Consider the following 22,216-nt stretch of genomic DNA (forward strand, 5'->3'; position numbering starts at 1 on the left):
GCGCCTCTGACACTGACACCCGCAAACAGTTGCCTTTGGAACGAGCCTGGAGAGTGCCACGCTGATGCCACAAGAGGATGCTCATTCAGACACATCAAATCTGGCAGGTTTATTTAAAGGGCAGGTTCCTTGCCTTTATCCGTGATGATGAGCCTATCTGTAGAAAAAGAACAATGATTTGCAGGGGGAAAACAGTAATTATGTGAGATGATGGAGGTGATAACTAATCTTATTGCAGTCATCATTTCACAATATATAGGCGTATCGTATCATCAGGTGTACACCTTAAATTTATACACTGCTATGTACCAATTATATCTCAGTAAAGTTAGGGAAAAAGCAATGTAGGCTATTTTTTAAAAACAAAAGGAAGAAAGGAAGAGAAAGAGGGAAATTCAGGTTCAATTCATAAGAAAAATTTTAGCTATGAATGTATGACCAAAGAAAAAGAAAGATCTTTTTTTTTAACAATATATGAATGGACCCAAGAGCAGGCAACTGAGCCACTCTTGCAACATTAGAAAAATATATTGATTATCAGTGTTTCCTATGGAAAGATTTTCAATTAAGAGGGGAAAATGATGGAAGAAAATTTCACATACTGAGGTATGGGGAAGTCATTCTGGGTTATACAGGATTTAATTTGAAGTTTAGGGTAACCAAAACAATTTACAAGATGTGGAAAGAAACCTAAATATTCATTAACAGGTGACTGGAATAAGAAGATGAGGTATTCATATACAATGGCATATTACTCAGCCGTAAAAAGGAATGAAATTTGGCCATTTGCAGCAACATGGATGGGCTTGTAGAGTATTATGCTAACTGAAATAAGTCAAACAGAGAAAGGCAAATATTGTATGATATCACTTGTACCTGGAATCTAAAAACTACAACAAACTAGTGAATATAACAAAAAGAAGACTCACAGACATAGAGAACAAACTAGTGGTTGCCAGTGGGGAGGGGGACGCAGAGGTAGGGGATTAGGAGTTACAAGCTATTATATATAAAATAAACTACAAGTCTTTGTCATACAAAACAGGGAATATAGCCAATATTATATGATAACTATAAATAGAATATAACCTTTAACATTGTAAGCCACTATGTTGTATGCCTCTAACTTATATAATATTGTACACCAACTCTACTTCAATAAATAGAGTAAAAAAAAAAAAACAGATGCTAAAAGATGACCAAGCATAGGCATAGGAAAGTTTATTGAAGGATTAAAAGTAAAATAAGATATGTTTTGGCACAAATATTTACTATTGAAATTCTGTTTACAGTCATCACTAAGACTTTTAATCACTTGTCTAATAGATATTTTTAAGTTTATAAGAAAGAAGTTGCATCATCATTATTCCTTAATTTCACAGCATTATAAGAAAAGTTCACAAAATACAATTCTGAAAATCGGATATATAAGTAATCATTGCCTATTTTAAAAAAGTGGGAAAGCATGCACAGAGGAGCCATGGGAGCTCATAGGAAGGACGCTGACCCTGGAAGTGTCCTGTTATGTGTGGGGGATGGGCCAAGAGGAGCAGAATGAAGCATGTGGAGAAAGGAAAACTCGTTTTGTAAATATGACAGGTAGCTTGCTTTAAGGCAGATCACACTGCAACATCCTCATCCAACGTAAAATATATTCTAACACTCCAGAAAGACCATATAGCTTCCCAGGTGGCGCAGGTGGTAAAGAACCTGCCTGCCAATGCAGGAGACATGAGATATGGGTTTGATCCTTGGGTCTGGAAGATCCCCTGGAAGAGGAAATGGCAACCCACTCCAGTATTCTTGCCTGGGAAATGCCATGAACAGAGGAGCCTTGAGGACTATAGTCTGTGGGGTTGCAAAGAGTCAGACACGACTGCATGCACATGCACACACTAAGTCTATACATTTTTAAAGACCTTTACGGAAAATGAATCCTCGATGTTTCTTTGTGGCCTACACTGACACAGCAGAGAGAACCTGTAAAGCTAGTTAACTGAATCACTTTAGTCAGTACAAACTGAACTAACTTTGCATTTCCTCAGTGAGGACTAGGCAAAATCAAAGCCGGAGCTGCAAAGTGCTATTTGCACAGACCCTTCTTTTTCCCACATGGCTGTCGTTGAGTTCACATCGCTGTTTATTCCTGGTCATTTATTTCTCCCTGAGCACTTCGACTTGGATTCATTTTCGTAAACTTAAAGCTGCCATTTGGGGGACTTGCTTTTGTTAGTCCAAATGGATGCAGTTCGAAGTGGACTACACTTGGCTGCATCTTTCTAAAAGGAGAGTGACCATTTATCTTGATTGAGCCTAAGTGCAGTACTCTCTGAGTGGAGGGGGTTGGGCTGCAGAGTTTAAGGAGGCTCTTCAAAGCCCAGAATTCTGTGATTCCTTTCTCTAATTTTACATCCCATTCCTCATGTATTTCCAACGCGTTCAGAGACCTATGTGTTCAGTTGCTCAGTTGTGTCTGACTCTTTACGACCCCACAGACCATAGTCCACCAGGCTCCTCTGTCCATTGGATTTCCCAGGCAAGAATACTGGAGTGGGTTGCCATTTCATCCTCCAGGGGATCTCCTCCACCCAAGAATTGAACCTGAGGGTCCTGCGTGCGCCACCTGGAAAGCCCTCAAAGGCACAGAGAATAGAATGTCTGTGCTTAGTCGCTCAGTTGTGTCTGACTCTTTGTAACCCTATGGACTCTAGCCTGTCCGTGGAATTCTCCAGGCAAGAATACTAAGAAAGAAAAAAAGAGAGGGAGGGAGGGAGAGAGGAAGAGGGAGGGAGGAAAAGGAAGAAAAAGGAAAAGAGAGTTAAAAAAAAAAGAAAAGAAACCTCTGATTTTTCTTCTTTCTCATTCCTCACTACTTCCTATCCCTTATTCATTTAAAAAAAAAAAAAAGATGGAGGTGGGGGGATTGAAGTTGTGAGGCCAGGAGGTCCTGGCAGCAAAATGAGAATCCTGTTTTCAGGCTTAGGAGGCTAGATTCTATTCAAATTTGCCCCTAATGGACAAGTCACAACAATTTGGTCTGTTCTCCCAGCTATAAAATGGGATAATAATCTCGGTAAACCCTTTCTTCCATTCTTAGATTGCCCCAAAGATGAATTTTAATCCTATAAAAATCTACTTTGAACACCAAAGTGGAAAGAGCTGCACAGACAAAACGACATAATTACAGAGCTGCTTGGTGAAACAGCTCTTGCCTTCTGACTACCGTGAACCCAGACGACAAATTTTATTGGATTTTCCCGCTTTGTTTCACCACCACTTAATATATGATGCATCCGGTTTCCCACTGAAAGGACCTCGAACTCCTTGGAGAAGTCTGATGTCCTATCTGGGGCTTCCCTGGTGGTCCAGCGGCTGAGACTCCGCGTTCCCAATGCAGGAGGCCCGGGTTCCATCCCTGGTTGGGGAACTAGATCCCACAGGCCAAAACTAAGACCTGTTAAAACCAAGTAAGTGAATAAATAAAAATATAAATATTCTTTTAAAAGACAGCAAAGAAATTAACAAAGACAATAAGGACATTTCAAAAGGACCACGGGAGCTTCAAATAAGCTCCCATTGTTAAAAAATGGGACCGTCTTAGCTTCAAAAAGAATATTAATGAAAACAGTCAAAAATATCAACATTTAAATTTATCAGCTTATAAAATACTTTAAAAGCCTGATTCATGAGTAATATGTTCATTTTCATAAATCTGACAGTTTCACAGGTATATACATTTGAGAAAACCCATCAAGGTAAACACTTTAATATATGTAGTTTATGTCAATTATTTTGTTTGTTGCTGTTATTTAGTCACCAAGTTATGTCTGCTCTTTGGTGACCCCATGGACTGTAGCCCACCAGTCTCCTCTGTCCATGGGATTTCCCAGACAAGAATACTAGAGTGAGTTGCCATTTCCTTCTCCAGGGGATCTTCCTGATCCAGGTAGCAAACCCACATCTCCTGCATTGCATGTGGGCTCCTTACACCTCAATATTAATATATTAAATAATCAAATTGTATACTGTTGGATGATGCTAAAAACCAACTCATTATTTTGAAAATTAGTAAACAAAGGGAGAAAATCAGCATTTTTCTTTCCAATGCAAACTGTACTGAGAATAACCAAATAGTGGATGAAGTTCCTCCCTATACATTCCCATTAATAAATAATGAAGGGATCCCTAATACACTAATGACTGTAGACATAAATCATCAACAACTGCTAACATCACAAAAGACAACCAGACACTATCTGTCTTTTGATGGGTGAAAACATCATCACCTTTAAGCTTGTCAAATCAAATCCAGTTCTGATGTAGGCCTCTAGGTCCAACTATCATTTATAGGAAGAACAGAAGAAAACAGAAGAGACAGTGGGAATTCCACAGGACAAAGCCTGATTTCTTTATACGTATTTATAATCTTATCTATTTATCTTTTATATTTATTTTTGGTTGTGCTGGGTCTTCCTTGATGTGCAGGCTTTTCTCTAGTTGTGGCAAGCGGGGCTACTCTGCAGTTGCAGTGCACAGACTTCTCACTGCAGTGAGCGCTCTTGTTGTGGAGCACAGGCTCTAGGGGTTGGGGGCTTCAGCAGTTGCGCTCCTGGGCTCTAGAGCACGGGCTCAATAGTTGTGGCTTATGGGCTCAGTTGCTTCGAGGCATATGGGGTCTTCCCAGATCAGTGATCAAACCCATATCTCCTGCATTGGCAGATGGATTCTACACCATTGAGCCACCAGGGAAGCTCCAAAGTCTGATTTCTTTACCAAATAAATTACAAGAGAGACGAACCTGTACATTTAAAAGAAATGTAAAAGACATACCAGGGACTTCTCTGGTCTTCCAGTGGTTAAGTCTCTGTGCTTCCAGGGCAGTGGGTATGAGTTCAGTCCCTGGTGGGAGAACTAAGGTCCCACATGCCACATGTCAAGTGGTACGGCAAAGAGCAAATAAATTAACAACAAAATAGAGGCAAATCACCCAACATAGTATGTGAGCCATTTTTAGATCTGAACTCAAAGTCACAAAATTTATGAAATTTATAGAACAATTGAAAATTAAAAATGGATTGGGAATTCCCTGGTGGTCCAGAGGTTAGGAGTCCGCACTTCCACTGCAGGGGGCGTGAGTTCAATCCCTGGTCAGGGAACTAAGATCCCACATGCCATGTGGTAAGGCCAAAAATATAATAAAAAATAAAATTTTTAAAAATGGATTAAATACTTGGTAGTAGGAAATTATTGTTTATTGTCTATGGTGTAATACTGTTATCATGGTTATGGGTTTTTTTTTTTGCACAATCCTTATCTTTTGGAGATGAAATATTTATGATGAAAATGTATGGTACCTGAGGTTTGCATCAATATGACATGGAAAGTAGAAATGGGTAAGGTTGGCCATCAATTCATGGTTAAATAGTAAGTACATTGACATTCATTGTAGTATTCTCCTTATTTCTCTGTTCAAAATATTTTATAATAAAAATATTTTTGAAAAATAGTAATCATCTCTACATCCCCTTGCCATGTTAGCTAACTCTCCATCATACCATCACCCAGCAGAGAAATGGACCCCGTAACATTAACCCCCTGGGGCAATTCACGCCTGTTAATATTTAGAAAATACTTTGAAGCTTAAAGATGAAAGATACCAGATAATTGTAAGGTATTATTACTGTATTAAAATTAAATAAAAGACTCTGTAAATTTGAAAACCCAAATATGATCACTACCTACCTTAAGGTTTGGCTCACATGGAGAATGAGCTTCCTGAGAAATGCCCATAAAAAGCCAATGATCAAAGGTTGCTTCTAACAGCATTCTTTTCCACAGGCAACACTGCCCCTAGGCAGAGCAAATCTGAAGCAAAATTATTAAGGAAATTGAGTTCCCCTCAGTGTTCCCCCATCTTCCTGTTCAGCATACATCTTGGGCTACTCCTATTCCCTCCTCTCTGCCACTAATGAACCCATGCTACACCTGAGCCCTCAGAAGTACCCTGCCAATCAAAACTTCATCCATGTTATTGAACAAACATTGATTGTCTATTCTGTGCCGGCAACACAGATATGAATTAAGTTCATATGGTATGGACAAAGTGCCAGCAGAAGAGAGGGAATAACTAACTCTCTATGGGAGGATCTGGAAGAGTGTCACCAGGCCAGTGACATTTATCCTGCCTTATGAAGGATACGGAGCCTTCAGGTGGAGTCAAAGGAGAAAGGTACTCACGGTGTATGAGCTAGGTTCTCTAGAATCTGAACCAGTAGGATGTAGAGAGATAGGTGTGTGCATGCTCAGTCATGTCTGACTCTTTATGACCCCATGACTGTAGCCCACCAGGCTCCTCTGTCCTTGGGATTTCCCAGGCAAGAATACTGGAGTAGGTTGCCATCTCCTCCTCCAGGGGATCTTCCCAATCTGGGGATTGAACCCATATCTCCTGCATCGACAGAAGGCTTCTTTACCAGTGAGCCACCTGGAAAGCCCATAGAGATACATGGAAAAGGAAACTGATTCTAGGAATTGGCTCATGTGGTTATGGAAGCCCAGAAGTCCCACCATCTGCCCTCTGCAAGCTGGAGGCCCAGGAGAGCCAGGGGTGTAATTCAGGCCAAGTCTTGAAGCTCCAGAACAGGTACAGGAGGACATGGAGGTCCCAGCTCATCAGGGAGAGTGAATTCGCCTCATTTTGCTCTGTTCGAGCTCTCAGCAGATTAGAGGCTGAGATACTAGTCTCTTCCAGAAACATCTCACAGACATGCCCAGAAATAATATTTTACCACCTTTCGAGGCATCCCTTAGCCTGGTCAAATTGGTACCTAAAATAAACCATCGCACAAAGCAAAGACAGTAACACAAAAACATCATAAGATGTGGAGACAGCTTACTTGCAGATGGAGGAGATGCTTTTGGAAAGCTGGGTGGATCAGGTCTTGAAAAGCCGTACAGGGACTTCCCCAGCGGTCCATTGGTTAGGACTCCAAGCTTCCACTGCAGGGTTTGATCCCTGGTCAGAGAACTAATATCCAACAAGCCATGTAGTGTAGCCAAAACAAAGCAAAAGAAAAGAAAGAAAAAGAAAAGTTCCGTACACTGTGCTGAAAACTTTATCCTGAGGGCCCCTGGAAGCTTTTTAAAGGAAAAAAAAATGCTTTGTTGGAATCTGTGTTAGGCTGAACATTTACTCGTCTTTGGAACCTGTGAGATTATAAATTTCTTGCCTGGGCTTGTTCTCTCTTGTAACCCCAGTTCCCAGGACAAAGTCTGACTCTTACAAGGGTCAGACTTAAAGTCAGTCATTTCCCTTTTTTTTTTTTAAAGACACAATAGCTACAAACAATGCTTTGGAAAGGAGCCTGAGGGAGAAAACAATAAAAGAGGCCTCTTTCCCTTAAAATAATTCTAACCTAGCAACAGGAGTTAGTGTGACATTCATTCCCACTTTAGGATGCTGGGATGTCTCTTCTCTAAAGTGTCCCTTAGAAGAAACTGAAAAGGGACTTAGAGGTCAGAGGTCACATCACCAAGCGTAAGTATTAAGGTTCTTGTACAAAGGGGAAGAGAAAAATGTAGAGACTTTCCCAGTGATTCAGTGGTTAAGGCCCTCCCAATGCAGGGAGGGTCCATCCCTGGTCAGGGTACTAGACCCTGCATGCCAGCACAGCCAAGTAAATGAAAACTTTTAAAAAGAAGAAGATCCTGCGTCCTCCCTGGGAAATTAGGTCAGAGGAGGTGCATCACTGGTGCAGCTCAGAGCAGTATTTTCCAAGGAAGTTAGTTTCAGTCTGTGGCAAACTGGGGTGGTTAGACATCTGAAAGGGCTTTCCTGGTGGCTCAGTGGTAAAGAATCTGCCTGCAGTGCAGGAGACCCAGGAGACGAAGGTTCAATCCCTGGATTGGAAAGATCCCCTGGAGGAGGGCATGGCAAGCCACTCCAGTATTCTTGTCTAGAAAATTCCATGGACAGAGGAGCCTGGTGGGCTACCATCCATGGGGTCACAGAGTCGGACCTGACTGAAGCAACTGACCACAGCACACAGTCCACAAACATCTGAAACATCAAGAGTACCACTGGGAATGTGGAAAGAGTTGTTAACTCTCAGAGAGCTCAGGGGTTTCGACTGTCCATAGACCACAGGGAGGAAGTCTCGGTTGGAGGTCCCAAGTTTTGTTTCTCCAAGATAATCTACTTAGGTCCCTTGACGTAACTTGATTCCTATTTTCTGCATTTTTATCCTCCTTATTCACAGACATTTTGAGAACTTTTGTGATGTTATTAATTTATTAGAAATTACTAGCCATGGATAATTCTTTTTTTTTTCCCTATTGTTCCACCATTGACAGCCTGTCATCTGCAGCAACTATAGTTTAGTGACTATGGTGTGTTTGACCAACTTGGACTTTTTCATTGGTTGAATCTGTTTGTGGTTCAGTTGATCTAAACATTGATCATGATGCACAATTGGCATGGTAATCTCTCATAAGTTACAGTCACGCTACACAAAGTTTATAGCACCTTTACTAATTCTGTTGCAAATATACTGGAGTATCTATTGTATTTGTCTGTGCTTGTTTTTTAAATTTTTAATTTAGAAGTCCAGGACTTCCATGGTGGGCCAGTGGTTGAGAGTCTGCCTGCCAAGGCAGGGGACATGGATTCGATCCCTGGTCCGGGAAGATCCCATATGTCACAGGGCAACTAAGCCCACCGGCCACAACTACTGAGCCCACGCACCCTAGAGAGCCTGTGCTCTGCAACCAGAGAAGCCACCACAATGAGAAGCCCACACAACACAAAAAAAAGTTGCCCCCGCTCACTGCAACTAGAGAAAGCCTGCGTGCAGCAACAAAGACTCAGTGCAGCCAAAAATAAAATAAATAAATAACTTTTAAAAAAAAATAAAATAAAAGTCAAAAGTACTGCTCAAATAGTAAAGCAATGGTTTGTTTTTCCTCCTCATTTGAGGAGGAGGAAAGTGAAATAGGAGAAGCCTCCACTTGCCTGCCAGCATCCCCCCCAAACTTGCCCAGATAGCAGCCTGTATCAAGCTTTGGCCCCATGACATCTGATCGCCGCCTCTCAGCCTGTCAGTTTACTCTCCTGCCTTCCCTCCCCACACACCTCGTTTACGTCTGTTTCCATGGTGCTCCAGTCCCCAACTCCCGTGCCACTACAGCTCCAGAGCCCATCCTGACAGAGCCAAAAGGGACAAAGAAGACTTTTGTGGCTGCAGCAGCACAAAGAATACCTCCTATTATGTGGGTTGGTAGTGTTTCAGGGCTAAGGAAAAGTGAAAGTGAAAATCGATCAGTTATGTTTGACTCTTTGCAACCCTGTGGGCTACACAGTGCATGGAATTCTCCAGGCCAGAATATAAAGCCCCGGCTAAGGAAGATCCAAATCATACCTTCTGGTGATGGCTTTCATCCTGCATCTGAATTCTCATGATGCTGTGCTCCCCACTTCCACCCCTGGTTCCTACCTAAGCACCCAGACCTATTAGATCAAGCAACGCTTTGCTGCTCCAGGTCTCCAGCCAGGGCGTGGGCTCTTGCTGAGCGTCCTGGAGGGACATGTGCTAGATCCCCCTGTACTGCCCATCTGCTTAATTTTCAAGCGGAGTCTGCTTCCTGAATCCCCCAGGGCAGCTTGGAACAGCTTGCTTGGGACTTCCTATGTCCACTACTGGGCCACACTGCCTACTCCTGTCCCTGGACAGACGTCCTCAGGTTCCTTATCTAACCCTCTGCCAAGCCTTCCAACATGGGCCCCCAAAGAATCACAAATGAAGACTGTTCCCTCCCCAGGACTTCCCTGGTGGTCCAGTGGTTAAGAATCTGCCTTGCAATGCAGAGGATGCGGGTTCAATCCTAGGTTGGGGAACTAAGATTCTGCATGCTGTGGGGCAAACCACAGCTGGAGTCCGGGCAGTTCACAACAGAAGATGCCAGGTGCCACAACTAAGACCCAAGGCAGTCAAGTAAATAACTATTAAAAAATAAAGTAAAAAGACTGTGTCCTTCCCTTGGTGGGAATGTAAAATAGTGCAGCCATACAGAAAACAATATGGAGGTTCCTCCCAAAATTAAAAATAGAACTACTTTCTGATTCAACAATCTCACTTCTGGGGATATATTCAAAAGAAGCTATGCCACTATCTCAAAGAGATATCTGAACTCTCATGTTCATGGCAATATTGTTTACAATAGCTGAGGCATACAAACAACCTGAGTGTTCATCACTGGGTGAATGGACAAAGAAAATGTGGTCTAGACATAAAAAGCTTCCCTGATGGCTCAGTGGTAAAGGATCAGCCTGCCAATGCAGGAGATGCAAGTCTGATCCTGGGTCAGGAAGATCCCCTGGAGAAGGAAATGGCAACCCACTCCAGTATTCTTGCCTGGGAAATCCCATGGGCAGAGAAGCCTGGTTGGCTACAGTCCATAGGGTTGCAAAGAGTCTGACACAACTGAGCATGCAGCACATACACACAATAGAATATTGTTCTGCCTTTAAAAAGATGGAAATCCTACCATTTGTGACAACATGGATCCTGGGGGACGTATGTTAATTAAACAAAATTAAGAAAAATACTGCATGAACTAGAGGGTAGACAGGAAGTTTTCTCATCACTCACACGTAAATAACTATGTGAAGTGATGGATATGTTAATTAACTTAAGTGTGGCAATTATTTTACAATGTACAGGTATTTCAAAACATCCAGGGAATTACCCAGCAACCCAGTGGTTAGGACTCCATGCCCTCACTGCCAAGAGCCTGGGTTCCATCCCTGGTTGGGAAACTAAAGTCCCACAAGCTGCATAATGCAGAAAAAAAAAATCCAATTATATGCCTTAAATATATACAATTTTTCTCAATTGTACCTCAATAAAGCCAGGGGGAAAATACAATTTTCTTGTTCTAATTGCTTTCCTCCCTTCTAGTCCAAACCTACCCATGTTCCCTTGACTGTCCCCTACCATGAAAATCTCTCCTTCCCTCAAGTCCTCCTATGCTGAAAAGCAGAACTACAGTTTAGTACATAATTATGTCCTTCCTTTATTTGCTCCCTGCCTTGTGTGTGTCACCTCTCACCAACTAATTTGTAAACGCATTAAGTGCAGAGACCAAGCCTCTCTGTCTCGTTCCTATTAGGCTGACTTATTCATTAATTCATCAGATATCTTAGGAGTTACTCGGTCCCAGGCACTGTCGTTCTAGATACTGAGATGCAGGAGGCAAGGTGGCAAAATATACAGGATTCCTGCTCTCAGGATGAAAAGACAGACAACCAAATACTTACACAAATCAATGTAAAATTATGCCAGAGAGCCACTGTGAAAAACAGTATGGCAGTTCCTCAAAATATTAATAAGCGAATTATCAGATGACCCAGCAATTGCACCTCTAGGTGCTTTGTCAGAAGAACTGAAAGTGGGGCTCAAAAACATATTGGTACACCCATGTTCACAGCAGCATTACTCACAGTGACCTAAAGGTGGAAGCGATCCAGGTGTCTGTCAACAGACGAATGCATAAACAAAACGTGGTCTGTCTATACAATGCAATATCGTTATTCAACCTCAAAAAGGAAGGAAATTCTGACACATGCAACAACATGGATGAATCCTGAGGACATTGTACTAAGTGAAATGAGCTGGTTGGACCATAAAGAAAGCTGAGCATTGAAGAATTGATGCTTTTGAACTGAGGTGTTGGAGAAGACTCTTGAGAGTCCCTTGGACTGCAAGGAGATCCAACCAGTCCATCCTAAAGGAAATCAGCCCTGAATATTCATTGGAAGGACTGATGGTGAAGCTGAAACTCCAATACTTTGTCTATCTGATACAAAGACCTGGCTTATTGGAAAAGACCCTGATGCTGGGAAAGATTGAGGGCAGGAGGAGAAGGGGATGACAGAGGATGAGATGGTTGGATGGCATCACTGACTCAATGGACATGAGTTTGAGCAAGCTCTGGGAGTTGGTGATGGACAGGGAAGTCTGTCGTGCTTCAGTCCATGGGGTCACAAAGAGTCAGACACGACTGAGCGACAGAACAACAGTTGTCAAACTCACAAAGACAATGTAGAATGGTGGTTGCCAAGAGCTGAGGGGAGATGAAGTGGAGATCTGCTTTGTGAATGAAAGATTTGAGATGAAAAGAATTCTGGAGCTGGATGGAGGTGACGGTTGCACAACCACGTGAATGTACTAACACTACTGAATCCTGCACTTGAAACTGGTTCAGACAGTCAATTGTATGTTATGTATATTTTGGCACAATTAAAAATCATTTTTTAAATGACCAAACCAAAAACCTTACAATCAGACACGAGAGCAACAAAAGCAAGACCAGGATGCCCTGAGGAAGTGATGCCAGAACTGAGTTATATGTGGAATCTAAAAACAGGATACAAATGAACTTATACACTAAACAGAAATAGAGTTACAGATATAACAAACAAGCTTATGGTTACCAAGGTGTCAGGGGGGTGAGGAGGAGGAAGATTGGGATTGACATACACACATTGTGTGCTCAGTCTCTCAGACATGTCCTACTCTTTTCGACGCCATGAACTGCAGCTCTGCCAGGCTCCTCTGTCCATGGGATTTTCCAGGCAAGAATACTAGAGTGGGTTGCCATTTGCTACTTTAGGGGAACTTCCCAACCCAGGGATCGAACCGGAGTCTCCTACAAGTCACCTGCAGTGGCAGGTGGATACTTTACCACTGCGCCACCTAGGAAGCATGTCATATATACACTGCTGCTGCTGCTGCTAAGTCGCTTCAGTCGTGTCCGACTCTGTGCGACCCCATAGATGGCAGCCCACCAGGCTCCCCCGTCCCTGGGATTCTCCAGGCAAGAACACTGGAGTGGGTTGCCATTTCCTTCTCGAATGCAGGAAAGTGAAAAGTGAAAGTGAAGTCGCTCGGTCGTGTCCGACTCTTAGTGACCCCATGGACTGCAGCCTACCAGCCTCCTCCGTCCATGGGATTTTCCAGGCAAGAGTACTGTATATGAAATAAAAATTAATAAGGGCCTACTATATAGCACAGAAAATTCTCTACCCAATACCCTATAGTGACCTATGTGGGAAAATAATATAAAAAAGAGTGGATATATGTAAATGTATGGGCTTCCCAGGTGGTGCTAGTGGTAAAGAACCCGTTTGCCAGTGCTTCGATCCCAGATTGGGAAGATCCCCTGGAAGAGGGCATGTCAACCCATTCCAATATTCTTGCCTTGAGAATCTCATGGACAGAGGGGCCTGGCGGGCTACAGTTCATGGGGTTGCAAAGAGTCGGAAACAACTGAAGCGATATAGCATGTATGCATGTAAATATATAACTGATTCACTTAGCTGCACACCTGAAACTAACAGAACATTGTAAAGCAACTCTACTCCAATAAAATTTTAAAAAATAAATTAATAATAATAATAAATTAAAACAACAACAGCAAAGTGCAGTGCCTCTGCTGAGATGGGAGATAAGGTTAGCTCGGTAAGATTGCCAAAGTGAGACCTGGCTTTTAGCTTGTCAAGGCTATGGTTTTTCCAGTGGTCATGTATGGATGTGAGAGTTGGACTGTGACGAAAGCTGAGCACTGAAGAATTGATGCTTTTGAACTGTGGTGTTGGAGAAGACTCTTGAGAGTCCCTTGGACTGCAAGGAGATCCAACCAGTCCATTCTGAAGGAGATCAGCCCTGAGATTTCTTTGGAAGGAATGATGCTAAAGCTGAAAGTCCAGTACTTTGGCCACCTCATGCGAAGAGTTGACTCATTGGAAAAGACTCTGATGCTGGGAGGGATTGGGGGCAGGAGGAGAAGGGGATGACAGAGGATGAGATGGCTGGATGGCATCACTGCCTTGATGGACGTGAGTCTGAGTGAACTCTGGGAGTTGGTGATGGACAGGGAGGCCTGGTGTGCTGCGATTCATGAGGTCGCAAAGAGTCGGACACGAATGAGCGACTGAACTGAACTGAGCTAACTGCCCAAAGGGTTCCTTGGTGGCTCAGAGGTTAAAGCGTCTGCCTCCAATGCAGGAGGCCCAGGTTCGATCCCTGGGTCGGGAAGATCCCCTGGAGGAGGAAATGGCAACCCACTCCAGTATTCTTGCCTGGAGAATCCCATGGACCGAGGAGCCTGGTAGGCTACAGTCCACGGGGTCACAAAGAGTCGGCCACAACTGAGCGACTTCACTTTCACTTTCACTTTAACTGCCCAAGGGAAGACGAAGCCTTTGTTATGGTAATAAACGGGGAGTCCTCTGCAGGAATCCGAACTCCACCCGACGCTGGGCACCCCGGCCATAAGAAAGGGCAGGGCGGGAGGCTGAGTTCCCTCCCTAGCTCTGTAGGTGGCAGTGCGCTTGCATCCTTGAGGCGGGATGCAGGCGTGGCCACCCCGGCGCCTTGCTCCAGCCGAGACCAGATCTACCCCCGTCCGCGCTCCAGGAGAAAACGGATCTCTGCAACCATCTCGTACGCTTTCCAGCCGCCCATCCACCGGCCTCTCCTCCTTCAGTCAGCCTGCAAACCTAGAGGCCCGTTTGCAAAAAAAAAAAAAAAATACAGCGTGGAAAAGCCTCCACCGAGTTCGTACAAAGCCCTAGCTCTCTGAATGGATTCTTTGGTTTGTTTTTACTTTAACTGATTTCAGCCTTGAGTCCTGCGCAAACCGCTCTGCTGCTGAGAGATTTAAAGGAAAGGTTCTGCGCCTTTAAGAACTCAATTCAGCTGCTCCACTGACTGAAGCACGCCAAGCCTCCCTGTCCTTCACCATCTCCCGGAGCTTGCTCGGACTCCTGTCCATTGAACCTTAAGGACTCCAGGTCAGGCTAATTCTTCCTCAGCATGTTTGTCATTCAAGCTGAAGTCTCTTTTTGGCTCATGCCACCTGACCCCATCCCCCCAACCAGATGATTTGAGGCTTAGTGGTGACTTGTGCTCTCAGGGTCACTCCATGAGTTATCTCCAGTTGTTCAGTCTCTCAGTCATGTCCCACTCTTTGAGACCCCATAGACTGCAGCACGCCAGGCTTCCCTGTCCTTCAGTATCATCGGGAGTTTGTTCAAACTCATCTCCATTAAATTGGTGATGCCATCCACCCATCTCATACTTTGTCACCCCCTCCTCCTGCCTTCAATCTTTCCCAGCGTCAGGGTCTTTTCTGATGAGTCAGCGCTTTGCATCAGGTGGCCAAAGTATTGGAGCTTCAGCATCAGTCCCGTTCCAATGAATATTCAGGGTTGATTTCCTTTGGGGTTGACTGGTTTGATCTCCTTGCTGCCTGGCCCTTCTGAAAAGGAGTTAGTTCAGAGGCTTAGGGTCCCAGCTGCCTTTGAAGAAGGTAGAGTGTCCTGCTCCTCAGTTAGACACTGGTTCCACAAAACCAAGCTGTTGCCTGAAGTCTTATGAAAAGAAGCACAGAGAGTTGGGGTTCTGGGCTCAAGTTCCCTCTCTACCATTTACCAGAATAAATGCTGTGCTCTTTTGAGTTACAGTCTGCAATGTGGCCCTTCCCCAGGGGTATAATGAGAGGATAGCAGTGCCAGACCCAAACCAAAGAAAAAAATCACTAACCCGGATATCTTGTCTTTATGTAAAATCTTGATATTTTTTCTTTATGCACCACCCCCGCCCCCCCCCCTTTTTTTTTTAAGATCTTTTTGGCCACTCTGTATAGTATGTAAGATCTAGTTCCCTGACCAGGGATCAAACCCAAACCATCTGCATTGGGCGCTCAGAGTCTTAGGCACTAGACCACCAGGGAGGTCCACTCAGAGGGTGATTTTTATTTGTTTTTTATTTATTTTAATTGAATGAAAAATTCTTTAAAGTTTATAGTGCTTTACAATTCTCAATAGTTGCACACACATGATGTCATCTAATCCCATAGTAACCCTTTTTTTTTGGCCCCTGCCCCAAGGTTGTGCCTCCTCCTACCCTCTCCCCACTGACAACCACTAATTTGTTCTCCATATCTATGAGTCTGCTTCTTGTTTGTTTTATTCACTAGTTTGTTGTATTTGTTAGATTCCACATATAAGTGATATCAAACAGTACTTGTCTTCCTCTGTCTGACTTTATTTCACTTAGCCTTATGCCCAAAGAGCAGTTTTAACATGAGTTCTGTGCATATAGATGGTGGAAGAAAGAAAGAAAATGAAACAACATGTGAGAAGAGCATGAGCGTGTAGGTGGAAGAATGATCCCATTTCTTCTTTCCTTTTGGCCCAGGATGAAGCACAGTAGCATCATCACTTCTGTTTCCATCAGTTATTAATGACAGTTTCTGTGTAGGGTGGGAGAAACACAGAAGGGAAAAACAGCTATGTGTCTTCTCCAGAATGAAAGAGAGGAGAGCAATGGCAATTTGCCCCCCTTAAACCTCACACCTCCCTTTCCACCTTTGTGTTAGAATTCTAGTTTTTAGCTGAATACATACTGCCCACCCTAGAGGCTTCATTTTCCAGATTGTCTTACAGAGGTGTGGCTGTGTGTCTAATTTCCCACTGAAGAAATGTGGGACTTTTTAAAAGGGAGAGGATGTTCTTATCTTCTCCCTATTCTTCCATCTTGCTGCCTGGAATATGGATGTGATGACTGGAGCATTAGCAGCCACTGTAGAGCAAGAGGCCACCCTACAGGTAGAGATGGAAGGGGCATGGGTCTCTGATGGTTTTGTGAAGCTGTCCCAGAAGTCCTAGAATGCCTAACTCTATTCTTTTACATGAAAAAGAAATGTTATCTTATTGAAGACTAAATTAGAGGAGGGGGGTGAGGAGTCTTTGTACTTTATGCAAGTGAACCTAATCCTAACTGATAAGATAATTTATGTCAAAACAACATAATCCTATTTTGCTGGGAACTTTCTTTTCTCAATGTACAGCAAGAGACCATGGCCAGAACTAAAAAAGTTCTAGGATGTATCTAACCTTTCCTGCATTATTAAAATGTCACATTCATTCCAGAGACCAGAGCAACTGATAATGTGCCAGGCCTGGAAAAGACCCCACCCAGGGAAGTCTTCCTCTTCCTGTTTCACAGTAACTGAATGAACCAAGTTGTGGTATCAACATTTGAGAAGCTCCCCCATTGCCTCCCCAGCAATGCAACAGAGAAGTAAAATAATCAACTGTCACAGCGCTGATTGGGGGGTGGGGGAGCATGTTAAGTGACATTAGTTTGTGCCAAGTTTTCATGTCCTCACCCTCTTTTAACTTTATGTCAACCTGGTAATAGGTATTATTGTCCTCTGTTGATACATGTGTAAACTGAAATGCACAGAGATGGACCTTCTGACCCTTAGACAGTGAATACTTGGGATCCTGCTCCACAAATTCATGTTGAAAGAATGAATGAAAGCCCATGATTTATTCATTACCTTGCTGAGCATAGATGTAAAAGACAGATGTAAAAAAAAATTCTGATGAATAACATCCTCCTTCCTAATGTATCTTTGAATGCCTGAATGAGAATGACTGTGGGTGGCATCCCAATCCCTGGGTCAGGAAGATGCCCTGGAGAAGGAAATGGCAACCCACTCCAGTTTTCTTGCCTGGAGAATCCCATGGTCGGATGGGCCTGGCAGGCTAAAGTGCATGGGATCTCAGAGTCAGACACCTCTGAAGTGATTTAATACGTACAGTGGTATGGTGAATGTATAGCATGCTATCCAGTCCCTGGAGTCCCTGATTTGGAGACGTGAAAGCACTCCAGCCTGGATCACCACCCATCAGCACCACCTTCCTGTTGGATTTCTGTTCATCTTTCAGCTTCTGAATCTCCTGGTGTCACAGGGCGGTACCTTCTCCAAGTGCCCTCCTGCTCTTGAAAGTTAGTGGTATCCCCAGAGTGGCTCCTTTCCAGGTCCCTGGCACTTCCTAGACCATGAGAGCTCAGGAAGAGGGGATCCAACTCCTGCTCAGAGCTAGAGTCCCCTTTTCTTGTCCAGCTCCCGCAAACTATCATGGTTTCTATGCATGAGACGGTTGGATGGCATCACCAACTCAATGGACATGAGTTCGAGGAAACTCTGGGAGATAGTGACAGTCAGGGAAGCCTGGCATGTTGCAGTCCATCAGATCATAAAGAGTCGGACACGACTGAGCGACTGAATAACAACAGCCAGTCCTCACTCCCCAAAAGCCTAATTTTACTTCTGTTTTTCAAATGATAGGTTTCCATGGCCTATAGCAGAAGATGTTAGGACAGAATCCAAACCCTCAGTAACACGACACGGAAAATACAGATTTGAGAAACAGATGGTCTTACTTCCCAATAAGGGGGAAAAAAATGATTTTACGCAGGTTGGAGTGGAACCAGCGAAGACTTGCCACTGTAGGTAACATTCCAACAAAACTTTGAGGCTATGAGTTATTCTCAGATAAGAAGCAACTTCTAACATTTTTATTTTTAGCAATTCCAGCACTATGTGCCAGTCACATACTTTACAGTGAAGCACTTGAACCCTCCCTCCAACAACCCTACCATGGAATCTACTATTAACTGCACTTGATAGATTTGAAAACAGTCACGTGGGCTTTCTGGGGGCTCAGTGGTAAAGAATCCACCTGCCAATGCAGGAGACACGGGTTCAATCCCTGGTCCAGGAAGATCCCACATGCCATGGGACAGCTAAGCCAGTGTGCTACGGCTACTGAGCCTGAGCTCTGGAGCCAGCAAGCCACAACTGCTGAGCCCGCAGGCCCTAGAGCCTGTGTGCCACGAGAAAAGCCACTGAGATGAGAAGCCTGAGCACTGCAACCAGAGAGTAACCGCCCTACCACGAGAAAAGCCATTGAAATGAGAAGCCTGAGCACTGCAACTACAGAGTAACCGCCCTGCTCGCTGCGACTAGAGAAAAGCCTGCTTGCAGCAACGAAGACCCAGCACAGCCATAAATAAATAAATAAAACTATATTTTTAAAAAAGAAAACCGAGTCAAGTAACTTTCCCAAGATTGAGTCCCACCATTTTGACTCCAGGGCCCCCACTTCTAATCATTATTGTAGATTAGATTATGAAACTTTTATCTGTTGCTATGAGGATTCAACCAGGTGCTCTTTCCTCTATTTATTTATTTTTTCCCTCTGTTTACAATGCCCTCCAGCAACCCAGTGGTCTAACCAGCCCCTACTTACTCAGGGGCCCAGGGCTCAGGTTTAGTCTACTTTGGCTGCTGTAACAAAATACCATAGACTCAGTGGGCTGAACAGCAGAGAGCTATGTTCTCACAGTTCTGGAGGCTGGAAGTTCATGATCAAGGTGCTGGCAGGGTTGGCTCTCCTTGGCTTCCGGAAAGCTGCCTTCCCACTATGTCCTCATGTGGGCTTTCCTCTATGTCCACATTCCCCTGGAGCTTCACTGGTGTCTCAAACAGTAAAGAATCTGCCTGCAATGCAGGAAACTCAGGTTTGATCCCTGGGTCAGGAAGATCCCCTGGAGAAGGGAATGGCAACCCACTCCAATATTCTTGCCTGGAAAATCCCATGGACAGAGGAGCCTGGCGGGCTACAGTCCATGGGGTCACAAACAGCTGGACAGGACTGAGTGACTATCACTTTAATTTTCACTTTTTTAACATCACCCTCAACTAAAAACACTTGCCTTCCCACACTCCCTGGTACCTGGGAGTTGGGTTCTCTGCTGCTTGCAGCCTAGAGGCATTTCTAAGTGCTTTATCTAAACAATCACTACGGGAAACTGAAAGCCACTGCCTCTGGGGATAGCAGATAAGCACTAGGGAAGGAGAAAACATTCACAAAGAAGTGAACCTGGATGCCCACAAGTCATCTTAACTGAGTGTTAAAACCTCAGTTTTCAGGAATCAGAAAAACTGTAAAAACCAGAAATATGGGATTTCCCTGGTGATCCATTGGTTAAGATTTTGCCTTCCAGTGAAGGATATGTGGGTTCAACTCCTGGTTGAGAAGCTAAGATCCAACATTGCCTCAAGGCCAAAAAAACCAAAGCATAAAACAAAAGCAAAGTTGTAACAAATTCAATAAAGACTTAAAAAACGGCTGACTTCAAATTAAAAAAAAAAAAAAACACCTTTATATAAAGGGTGAGATAGAAGTTGGAATTTGCAATATTAAACTAAGGGAAATAAATGTTTTATGCCTCATACTATTATATAGCCAAGGCAAATGTATACATTGAGTCCAAACCAAAATACAAAACCAATGTATTCAGTGGCTCAGTCATGTCTGACTCTGCAACCCCATGGACTGCAACACAACAGTCTTCCCTGTCCTTCACCATCTCCCAGAGTTTGCCCAAGTTCATGCCCATTGAGTAGGTAATGCCATCCAACCATCTCATCCTCTGTTCCCATTTTCCTCCTGCCTTCCATCTTTCTCAGAATCAGGGTCTTTTCTAATGAGTCAGCTCTTCGCATCAGGTTGCCAAAGTATTGGAGCTTCAGTTAGAGCAACAGTCCTTGCAATGAATATTCAGGACTAATTTCCTTTAGGATTGACTGGTTTGATCTCCTTGTTGTCCAAGGGACTCTCGAGAGTCTTCTCCAGCACCATAATTCAAATGCATCAAGTCTTTGGCGCTCAGCCTTCTTTGGGGTCAAACTCTCACATCCATACATGCCTACTGGAAAAACCATAGTTTTGACTGTACAGACCTTGGTCTGCAAAGTGATGTCTCTGCTTTTTAATATGCTGTCTAGGTTTTAGTACTTAAATTAACACCATCATTTTAATATGCTAGATCGTGTTTTACAAGATTAACTCACACTTGTTAATATTAAGGCCCCGTAGCCTCAGGTCCTGCTCTGTATTTCAAATATTCTGTATTTTGTCTTTGGTGAGGCAGAGAACATCTATTTGTGTAATAGGTTGCATGAAATGGCATTAATAATTTCCAAGCTTTGTTTCAAGAGAATCTGACTCCATGGCTTCACACTCAAAAGTTGCCAGTGGGCCACCTTCACTGCCAGTTTAATGTAGTGTCATTTGATGGCTACAAAGCAATTTTGTCCCTTTGAACGGGAAGTTAACATTGTGACTTTATTGAAATATGCACTAAATAAGTATCTAATACAATTATGACTGGAATTGGTTACAGAAAATTTCTTCGTGGTGCATTTACAATTACACATATAGCCAATGATCTCCCACCAAGCTGGCATGGCCTGCCTGACACAGGCCGCACACAGAACATGTGACCACTCTGCCAATACACGACTGATATCCAAGCCCCTGGCTTGTGGAGGGCACAGGTGATGGTTTAGGCTACTCACTTTCCCTGACTGAACTCCCCAAAGATGTTCAGTTATGTCCTATACTGTGACATTAGTTGAGGCAGTCCAGAGAGCATTGAACAACACAGGTCTGAACTGCACAAGTCCACTGATTCAGGAGTTTCTTCTACTAAACACAGTACCTGCGTTTTCATTTTACAGATTTTATTTATTTATTTTTTAAACATCTGCTTTCTTTATATGTATTTATTTTTGGCTGTGCTGGTCTTCGTTGCTGCAAGGGCTTTTTTCTAGCTGTGGTGAGCAGGGTCTACTCTCCAGTTGTGGTGCTCAGGCTTCTCATTATGGTGGCTTCTCTTGTTGCCGAGCACAGGGTCCTGATGTGTGGGTTTCAGTCATTGTAGCACGTGGGCTCTAGAGCACAGGCTCAATAGTTGCTGTGCATGGGCTTAGTTGCTCCTTGGCTGGTGAAATCTCTCCAGACCAGGGATCAAACCTGTGTCTCCTGCATTGCAGGCAGATTCTTTACCACTTGCGCCACCGGGGAAACCTGTTTGGCCTTTACTTGACCTGAATTCAATCTTAAACACAGATTCAAACGTGGACAGTTCTGATGACTGCAGTCCAATGCCAGCATCTTCCCGGGCCTTTCCTTATATATTCACTCCTGTATTGCATAGAATCAACCACTCTCCTCTGCGTCCAACTGTGCCCTGTGCCACCTTCTATCACTGAAGAGGTAAAGGTTGAAAGCTTTCTTCCATCACTCTCCATCAGCTAAACCACAGGTTCCTATTGTCACTGGTGAATCCTGGTTAGTCTTTGTATCCTAGGATCTGGTACAATGTGCAGGAGGGTTGTTGTGGAAAGTTTCTGAAAGAGAAGAAAGAAAGAGGAATAGAAGGGGAAAGAAGAAGAGGGGAAGAAGGAGAAGGAAGAAGGGGAGGAAGAAGAGAAGAACATACTCTCAGCTTTT

The 22,216-nt window shown here is 43.6% G+C and overlaps 2 long non-coding RNA genes and 1 other non-coding gene across 3 annotated transcripts; 2 read left to right on the forward strand and 1 right to left on the reverse strand.

The window, feature by feature from the left end:
• Window positions 1–14: 14 nt before the first annotated feature.
• Window positions 15–7,232, reverse strand: LOC133252892 (uncharacterized). Its single transcript, XR_009738118.1, has 4 exons — window positions 6,897–7,232; window positions 5,743–5,865; window positions 3,315–3,454; window positions 15–157 (listed from the first exon to the last, which is right to left on the reverse strand). It is a non-coding gene; the product is annotated as an uncharacterized LOC133252892 (long non-coding RNA).
• Window positions 7,233–13,570: 6,338 nt separating this feature from the next.
• LOC133252894 (uncharacterized) lies at window positions 13,571–20,077 on the forward strand. The gene is made up of 3 exons (XR_009738120.1): window positions 13,571–14,851; window positions 18,202–18,362; window positions 18,442–20,077. It is a non-coding gene; the product is annotated as an uncharacterized LOC133252894 (long non-coding RNA).
• On the forward strand, window positions 14,022–14,093 carry TRNAW-CCA (transfer RNA tryptophan (anticodon CCA)). Its single transcript has one exon. It is a non-coding gene; the product is annotated as a tRNA-Trp (tRNA).
• Window positions 20,078–22,216: the final 2,139 nt, after the last annotated feature.

The sequence above is a fragment of the Bos javanicus genome, chromosome 8 (assembly GCF_032452875.1).
Source record: "Bos javanicus breed banteng chromosome 8, ARS-OSU_banteng_1.0, whole genome shotgun sequence".
Classification (NCBI taxonomy): Eukaryota; Metazoa; Chordata; class Mammalia; order Artiodactyla; family Bovidae; genus Bos; species Bos javanicus.